Below are 8,145 nucleotides of genomic sequence, written 5' to 3' on the forward strand. Positions count from 1 at the left end.
CACTGTCAAACAGCTCTTACTGTCAGGAAGTTCTTCCTAATGTTTAGGTGGAATCTTCTTTCTTGCAGTTTGGATCCATTGCTCCGTGTCCGCTTCTCTGGAGCAGCAGAAAACAACCTTTCTCCCTCCTCTATGTGACATCCTTTTATATATTTGAACATGGCTATCATATCACCCCTTAACCTCCTCTTCTCCAGGCTAAACATGCCCAGCTCCCTTAGCCTTTCCCTGATCTAGTCCAACCCCCTGCAATGTGGGAATATTCAGCTGTCCCATATGGAGATTGAATCCACAACCTTGGCGTTATCGGAAGCACACTCCAGCCAATTGAGCTATCCAGAATCCAGTTATGTTTGTGATTGTGGCTGGGTTTATGCCGTGAAATTCATCTTTGGGTCCGGGTCTGCTGCGTCGGGGGACGCAGGTGGCGCTGTGGGTTAAAGCCTCAGCGCCTAGGGCTTGCCGATCGAAAGGTCGGCGGTTCGAATCCCTGCGGCGGGGTGCGCTCCCGCTGCTCGGTCCCAGTGCCTGCCAACCTAGCAGTTCGAAAGCACCCCCGGGTGCAAGTAGATAAATAGGGACCGCTTACCAGCGGGAAGGTAAACGGCGTTTCCGTGTGCAGCTCTGGCTCGCCAGATGCAGCTTTGTCACGCTGGCCACGTGACCTGGAAGTGTCTCCGGACAGCGCTGGCCCCTGGCCTCTTAAGTGAGATGGGCGCACAACCCCAGAGTCTGTCAAGACTGGCCCGTACGGGCAGGGGTACCTTTACCTTTTACCTTTTACTGCTGCGTCGGAAAACAGCATGCTTGCCACGCGTGTACTGATACCCGCCATCCCAATCTCTGAGCGGGGAGGGACTCCAGGAATTTAGCTAAGTTCCGTTTCCTTGGAATGAAGGTCAGCAGAGACTGCGGTGTCTTTAAGACTTACAGTGTTATTTGCACAAATATACAAGCTGGGCACAGGATGGAGGGGCTCACAGCACTGACACCCTGACAAATTTTGCTTCGCTGTTAGTTGGATCCAGCGCAGCACAAGCAGGCCTCTGTGGTTCCAGCTTCCAGCTCAGCGGACACCCCAAAACTCTGGCTATTGCTCTCCTACCTAGCAGCGAGTTGAGGGGGCTAGAGGAAAAACAGGATTCTGAAACATGCAGAGAGTGTCTCCAAAGACAGGAGGTCTCCCCAGATTCAGAAGGAAGCCCTCAAATTCATGGGGGAAATTGGGATGTAGGGATATTAGGGTCGCTCTGCACTTTCCTGCTTTTTAATATTAGGAATTAATTAATAGTGCCCTTTGCATCATCGGTTGCACTGGTCTGTATACTACTGCAATTTTGCTGTTATTGTTTTACCATATTCGCGTGTACTCCCCTTCGAGACAGATTGTAATAGGAAGTAAACAAATACTTTTATAAATAGAATAAATAAATTAATAGCAGCCATGGATAGCCCAACTTGTGGAGGATAAGTGATGTGCATTTTTTCTTTAAAAGGAATGTTTGTTATAGAAACCCAATAAAAGCATTTGCTGTATAAGAAGAGAGAAGATGAAAGCTAAATGCTGTTGAGTCACTTTGAGAGTCATCCAAAGCGGTGTCTTCCACTAGATCTTGTGGGAGTGAGTTCCACAGTTTAACAGTTCCACAGAAATACTTCATTTTGTCTGCTCTGAATGTTCAACTTCTCCAGATGTCCCTAGGTTCTGGGATTTTGAGAGGAAGAACAACACCCCTCCACCCACTTCCACAGAACCATTTATAATTTTATATGTCTCTGACGTACCCCCCCTAACTCGATTTTTGACCTAGAAGCCCCAAATGCTGTAACCTCCCCTCCTGGAAAAGTTTGAGATGACCTCCCGGTCACACCAGAAATAAACAGATTTTTGCCGTTTGGGGTGATGGCCCAGAATTGCAGGAAGTTCGAGGGTGGGTCCAATTCCCCTAATGCAGCGTAACTTTTGCAACAAGAGCCCTTTCCCACTTCCTGACCATTTGACCGTCATTGCAAGCATCAGCCGGAAGCAGCATCCCGCGAACCTATTTTTAGAGGCACTTCCAGGGCTGTCAACTCCCGAAAGGGCTCTGTGCTCGGTTAACTCCCTAACTTTTTTTGCACAGTTGTTTTCGGCGTTTGGTGGCAGAGGGCAGGCAGGTCCGCTTGGCCACAGGGCACAGCTGGGGTCAGCGGGGCGGACGCGTTAAATCTTGGCCCTGCTCGGCCGGAGACCGTCAAAAGATCGCCAGGCTTGGAGGACGGCTGCCCCCCCCTTGCGAAAACGGCAGGGGACGGTCCCTTGGAAACAGCCCAGCAACAGAAGGCGCCATTGATCTGAACAGGCCGCAGTCTTGTCCAGAGGGCAGAGCGGTTCAATAGGGGGCCAGAAGCGGCCCACCTGCATCAGGATAAACAGAAGGGTCAGTGTGGAGAGAATGAGGGGAAGGAGCTGCAGAAATCCTGCTGAGCCACAATGGGTGGGTGGGGGCTGGAGAGAGGCTGCAGATGTTTTGGCTTTGGAAAGCAGGTCCCCCCCCCCTTCCAGCTGCAGATCTGAAGCTGCCTGGGCTGCACTGTGACGGGCAGGGGGTGGAGGAACCATTAACTACGAACCCCCAAATTTTGTTTGATGCACCAATTGGTCAGTTGGCAGGGCGCTGAAAAACAAGGGTTTTTTTTCTGCTGCTAAACAGCAGCAAAACTTTGAAGGGGATCACAAATTTGGGGGTTCATAATTATCCTTCTCACACAACCCCATTTCCGAAGCATCCCCTCCAACTCTCCACGTTCAACAGCCACATGCGGCTTTGCAATGTGCGCAGGATCAGAGCCCACTCCCTTGCAAAGGCTTTGCAAAGCTAAATCCCAATTAAAAACCAATCACAAGCTTTTTCCGCCATATTGCTGCACTGACATCATGGTGCACATGAATGTTCTGGCAGATGCTCTTAAAAGTATCAACAAATGCTGAGAAGCGTGGAAAACATCAAGTTCTCATCAGACCGTGCTCCAAAGTTATCGTCCGGTTCTTAACTGTGATGATGAAGCATGGTTACATAGGTGAATTTGAGATCATTGATGATCACAGAGCTAGGAAGATTGTTAATGTCACAGACAGACTCAACAAGTGTGGTGTGATCAGCCCCAGATTTGATGTCCAACTGAAGGATTTGGAAAAGTGGCAGAACAACCTGCTACCTTCACATCAGTTTGGGTACATTGTGCCGACAACTTCAGCTGGCATCATGGACCACGAGGAAGCTAGGCAAAAACACGCAGGAGGAAAAATCCTGGGATTCTTTTTCTAAACTTGTAAAAACAGGCAAACTAATAAATTGTTCAAATAGGGAAAAAAGCACCAATTACAAACATCCAAAAGAAAATGGGGGCAGCAAATATCATCATCATCATCATTTTGTTGTTTAGTCGTGTCCGACTCTTCGTGACCCCATGGACCAGAGCACGCCAGGCACTCCTGTCTTCCACTGCCTCCCGCAGTTTGGTCAAACTCATGCTGGTAGCTTCGAGAACACTGTCCCACCATCTCGTCCTCTGTCGTCCCCTTCTCCTTGTGCCCTCCATCTTTCCCAACATCAGGGTCTTTTCCAGGGAGTCTTCTCTTCTCATGAGGTGGCCAAAGTCTTGGAGCCTCAGCTTCAGGATCTGTCCTTCCAGTGAGCACTCAGGGCTGATTTCCTTCAGAATGGAGAGGTTTGATCTTCTTGCAGTCCATGGGATTCTCAAGAGTCTCCTCCAGCACCAGAGTTCAAAAACATCAATTCTTCGGCCATCAGCCTTCTTTATGGTCCAGCTCTCACTTCCATACATCACTACTGGGAAAACCATAGCTTTGACTATACAGACCTTTGTCGGCAAGGTGATGTCTCTGTTTTCTAAGATGCTGTCTAGGTTTGTCATTTCTTTCCTCCCAAAAAGCAGGTGTCTTTTAATTTCATGGCTGCTGTCACCATCTGCAGTGATTCATCTGCTATTTATATGAATTAATTGGGCAAAATTGGTGAACTTGATCCAGTGAGAACAGTGTTTCAAAGACTGGCAAGTCATTTACACCTCCAATGCCCCCCCCCTTTGCTTCTTAGTGTCCCACTAGTGAATCCCCCCCAGGGGACAGTACCACCCACATGGGAATCACTGTTTTGGGAGGTTAGATGTTCAAATTTAAAAGAAACAGAAAGTGGGGGAGGAACAAGCATTTTGGTATGTGGGAGCAGTCCTGGGCGCAGCGTCAAACTATAGCAGAGGTTCTTTGCAAACTGCAAGAGGCTGGGTATTTGCCTGGTGCAAAAGGTCTCACCTCTAGGTGATTTATTTCTATTTTTTAAAAAGGCCTTTAAAGGTATTCTCCACTGAAGGCAGGAGGCGGCAGTGCACTAAGCCAGACTATCGATCCAGCCAGCTAGCCAGAGCTGTGCAACTTACAGATACTATGTTTAATTCTCAGGTCTGCTGTGAATTTACTAGATAGCCTTAAGTTGACCACTCACTCTCAACTTTTGCATCCTACATGGGAATACAGTGGTACCTCGGGTTAAGTACTTAATTTGTTCCGGAGGTCCGTTCTTAACCTGAAGTAGCACTTTAGCTAATGGGGCCTCCTGCTGCTGCCGTGCCGCCAGAGCACGATTTCTGTTCTTATCCTGAAGCAAAGTTCTTAACCCAAGGTACTATTTCTGGGTTAGCGGAGTCTGTAACTTGAAGTGTATGTAACCTGAAGCACCACTGTAATAATCATACTGATCTGCCTTGCAGGCTGCTGTAATGGTTGCAGGAAAAGAAGGCCTATGAAGTTCTCAAATTATAATACAAATTATTTATGTATTGCATTTATATCCAAACTGCTTCTCCAAGGTGGTGCACATTGGTCCTCCGCTCCTCGTTCAGACTCCACAACAACCCTGTGAGGTAGGTTTGGCTGAGAGACCGTGACTGGCCCAAGGTCATCCAGGGAAAGTTTCATGACCAAGTCTCTCCCAGGTGTTTTACAATGCTCTAATCACCACTGGCTATTATTTATCATCATCATCATGGGCAGCAATTTGCCAGATGGATGGGCCACCGTTTTGCTCAACCTGCAATTTTGCAGGCTCACATCCTCCGAGGACACAATACTCTGGTCAGACCTCACTTGGAGTACTGTGTCCAGTTCTGGGCACCACAGTTCAAGAAGGACACTGACACACTGGAACGTGTCCAGAGGAGGGCAACCAAAATGGTCAAAGGCCTGGAAACGATGCCTTCTTATGAGGAACGGCTAAGGGAGCTGGGCATGTTTAGCCTGGAGAAGAGGAGGTTAAGGGGTGATATGATAGCCATGTTCAAATATATAAAAGGATGTCACATAGAGGAGGAGGGAGAGAGGTTGTTTTCTGCTGCTCCAGAGAAGCGGACACGGAGCAATGGCTCCAAACTACAAGAAACAAGATTCCACCTAAACATTAGGAAGAACTTCCTGACAGTAAGAGCTGTTCGACAGTGGAATTTGCTGCCAAGGAGTGTGGTGGAGTCTCCTTCTTTGGAGGTCTTTAAGCAGAGGCTTGACAACCATATGTCAGGAGTGCTCTGATGGTGTTTCCTGCTTGGCAGGGGGTTGGACTCGATGGCTCTTGTGGTCTCTTCCAGCTCTATGATTCTATGATTCTATGACGAATGCTTCTGGCAATACCAGCTTGGAACCAAACTTCCACCTGTGTTCCCATGCAACCCTACCGGCTAGTCCAGGGCAGTTTGTTCTTCAGCTTGGCATTTGCCACCACTGTTTGCTCTGGGAAAAGCCCTGCGGCACCTCCTGTCTCCTGTCAATATCTTGGGGCCAAAACCACAGCATGAGCAAGAGGCACATGAGGGCACAAGCTGTACCCATTTCCCCCACCTGGCACTTTTGATGAACCTGTATATGAGAACAGAGAAGGATATGAAAGGTAAAAAACTTGTTTCTCATCCCTTAAGAGCAGCCTGGGGCCAAATCCTGGAAGACCTTTCATCTTAACCATTTGGATATCTGGTATTCAAGGGTTTGGCAAGTTGCCCTTCTTGAAAAGATACCTCCTGAACAAAAAGTCTCTGAAGGGCCGAGCTCAAAGGACTTTTCGCTCCTCCCCCCAATAAGGCATGAATTTTTATTTCTTACACAAATATTGAGGCTCATGGTTACTTGGTGCCACCCACCTTTGCAAATGTCTATCTCATTTAACACTATATAGAACCTTTACTCTCAATAATGAAGAAGCTCACAGGTGGTGAATATATCTATTTTTATACATCTTTATTATTTTGTAAAGGAAATATTGGGTTGAGTTAATACTTTATTATCCCTTTGAAGCTATGTTATATCTCTGTGCATTCGTCCTTTCTGGCTGTAATGCTTTGTGGTTTATATTTTTTATTCTTTGTCTATGGAAGGAATGTCCAGGGACTGAAAGTCCCATGGGAGTAACCTTGTTGTTTTTATTTTTATTTTATATATTGTGATCTTTTCTGTGAACCACCCTGAGACCTCTGGGTATAAAGGTAAAGGGACCCCTGATGTTAAGTCCAGTCGTGGCCGACTCTGGGGTTGCGGTGCTCATCTCGCTTTATTGGCCGAGGGAGCCGGCGTACAGCTTCCGGGTCATGTGGCCAGCAGGAATAAGCCGCTTCTGGCGAACCAGAGCAGTGCACAGAAACGCCATTTACCTTCCCGCCGGAGTGGTAACTATTTATCTACTTGCACTTTGACGTGCTTTTGAACTGCTAGGTTGGCAGGAGCAGGGACCGAGCAACGGGAGCTCACCCCGTCGTGGGGATTTGAACCGCTGACCTTCTGATTGGCAAGCCCTGGGCTCTGTGGTTTAGACCACAGTGGCACCTATACCTCCAGGTATAGGGCGGTATATAAATTCAATCAATCTATCAATCAATCAATCAATCAATCAATCAAATAACCTTGCATAGATACAAGAGACTCAAACCCCCGTTTTGGAACTGGGCACCATGCAGCCAGTGGCTGTTGCATCCAACATGCCCGGCTCTGATTTTAATTTAACTGCAACTTAAGTTCCATCAAACTGACTGCTGATTGATCTTTGCTCAGGATCACTTACTGACCAGTCAGTCAATGCAGCAGCTGGCTGAACAATTCTCAAGGCCATGAAGTTAAGCAACTCCCCCTGCTGGTAACACAGGGAAGAACAGCTGTGTGCCAAAAAGGCACATTTAAGGCTCTGGGAAGCGGCAAAGGGAGGTTTCAAACTGGCATGGCCCCACAGCCTACAGAGATGAGTGCCCCACATTTATTAGTGCATCTGTAGTACAAATCTGTAATACAAAGAAGGCTGATCGCCGAAGAATGGATGCTTCTGAATTCTGGTGCTGGAGGAGACTCTTGAGAGTCCCATGGGCTGCAAGAAGATCAAACCTCTCCATTCTGAACGAAATCAGGCCTTAGTGCTCATTGGAAGGACAGATCCTGAAGCTGAGCTTCCAAGACTTTGACCACCTCATGAGAAGAGAAGACTCCCTGGAAAGGACCCTGATGTTGGGAAAGATGGAGGGCACAAGGAGAAGGGGACGACAGAGGACGAGATGGTTGGACAGTGTTCTTGAAGCTACCAGCATAGAATCATAGAATCATAAGAGTTGGAAGAGACCACAAGGGCCATCGAGTCCAACCCCCTGCCAAGCAGGAAACACCATCAGAGCACTCCTGACATATGGTTGTCAAGCCTCTGCTTAAAGACCTCCAAAGAAGGAGACTCCACCACACTCCTTGGCAGCAAATTCCACTGTCAAACAGCTCTTACTGTCAGGAAGTTCTTCCTAATGTTTAGGTGAGTTTGACCAAACTGGGGGAGGCAGTGGAAGACAGGAGTGCCTGGCGTGCTCTGGTCCAAGGGGTCAAGAAGAGTCGGACACGACTAAACAATTAAACAACAACAGTTTAGTGTCTCCTGTGGGAGAAAAAAAAAATAAAAAAATTCCTTCCAGTAGCACCTTAAAGACCAACTAAGTTAGTTCTTGGTATGAGCTTTCGTGTGCATGCACACGAAAGCTCATACCAAGAACTAACTTAGTTGGTCTTTAAGGTGCTACTGGAAGGAATTTTTTTTTATTTTTTTTTACTAAGGCAGACCAACACGGCTACCTATC

General features: G+C 47.5%; 1 pseudogene across 1 annotated transcript; it reads left to right on the top strand.

Annotated features, from left to right (window-relative positions):
• Positions 1-2,902: 2,902 nt before the first annotated feature.
• Positions 2,903-3,355, top strand: LOC307217974 (small ribosomal subunit protein uS8 pseudogene; annotated as a pseudogene). Its single transcript has one exon. The product of its transcript is annotated as a small ribosomal subunit protein uS8 pseudogene (transcript).
• Positions 3,356-8,145: the final 4,790 nt, after the last annotated feature.

The sequence above is a fragment of the Podarcis cretensis genome, assembly GCF_951804945.1.
Source record: "Podarcis cretensis genome assembly, chromosome: 6".
In the NCBI taxonomy this organism is placed as follows: domain Eukaryota; kingdom Metazoa; phylum Chordata; class Lepidosauria; order Squamata; family Lacertidae; genus Podarcis; species Podarcis cretensis.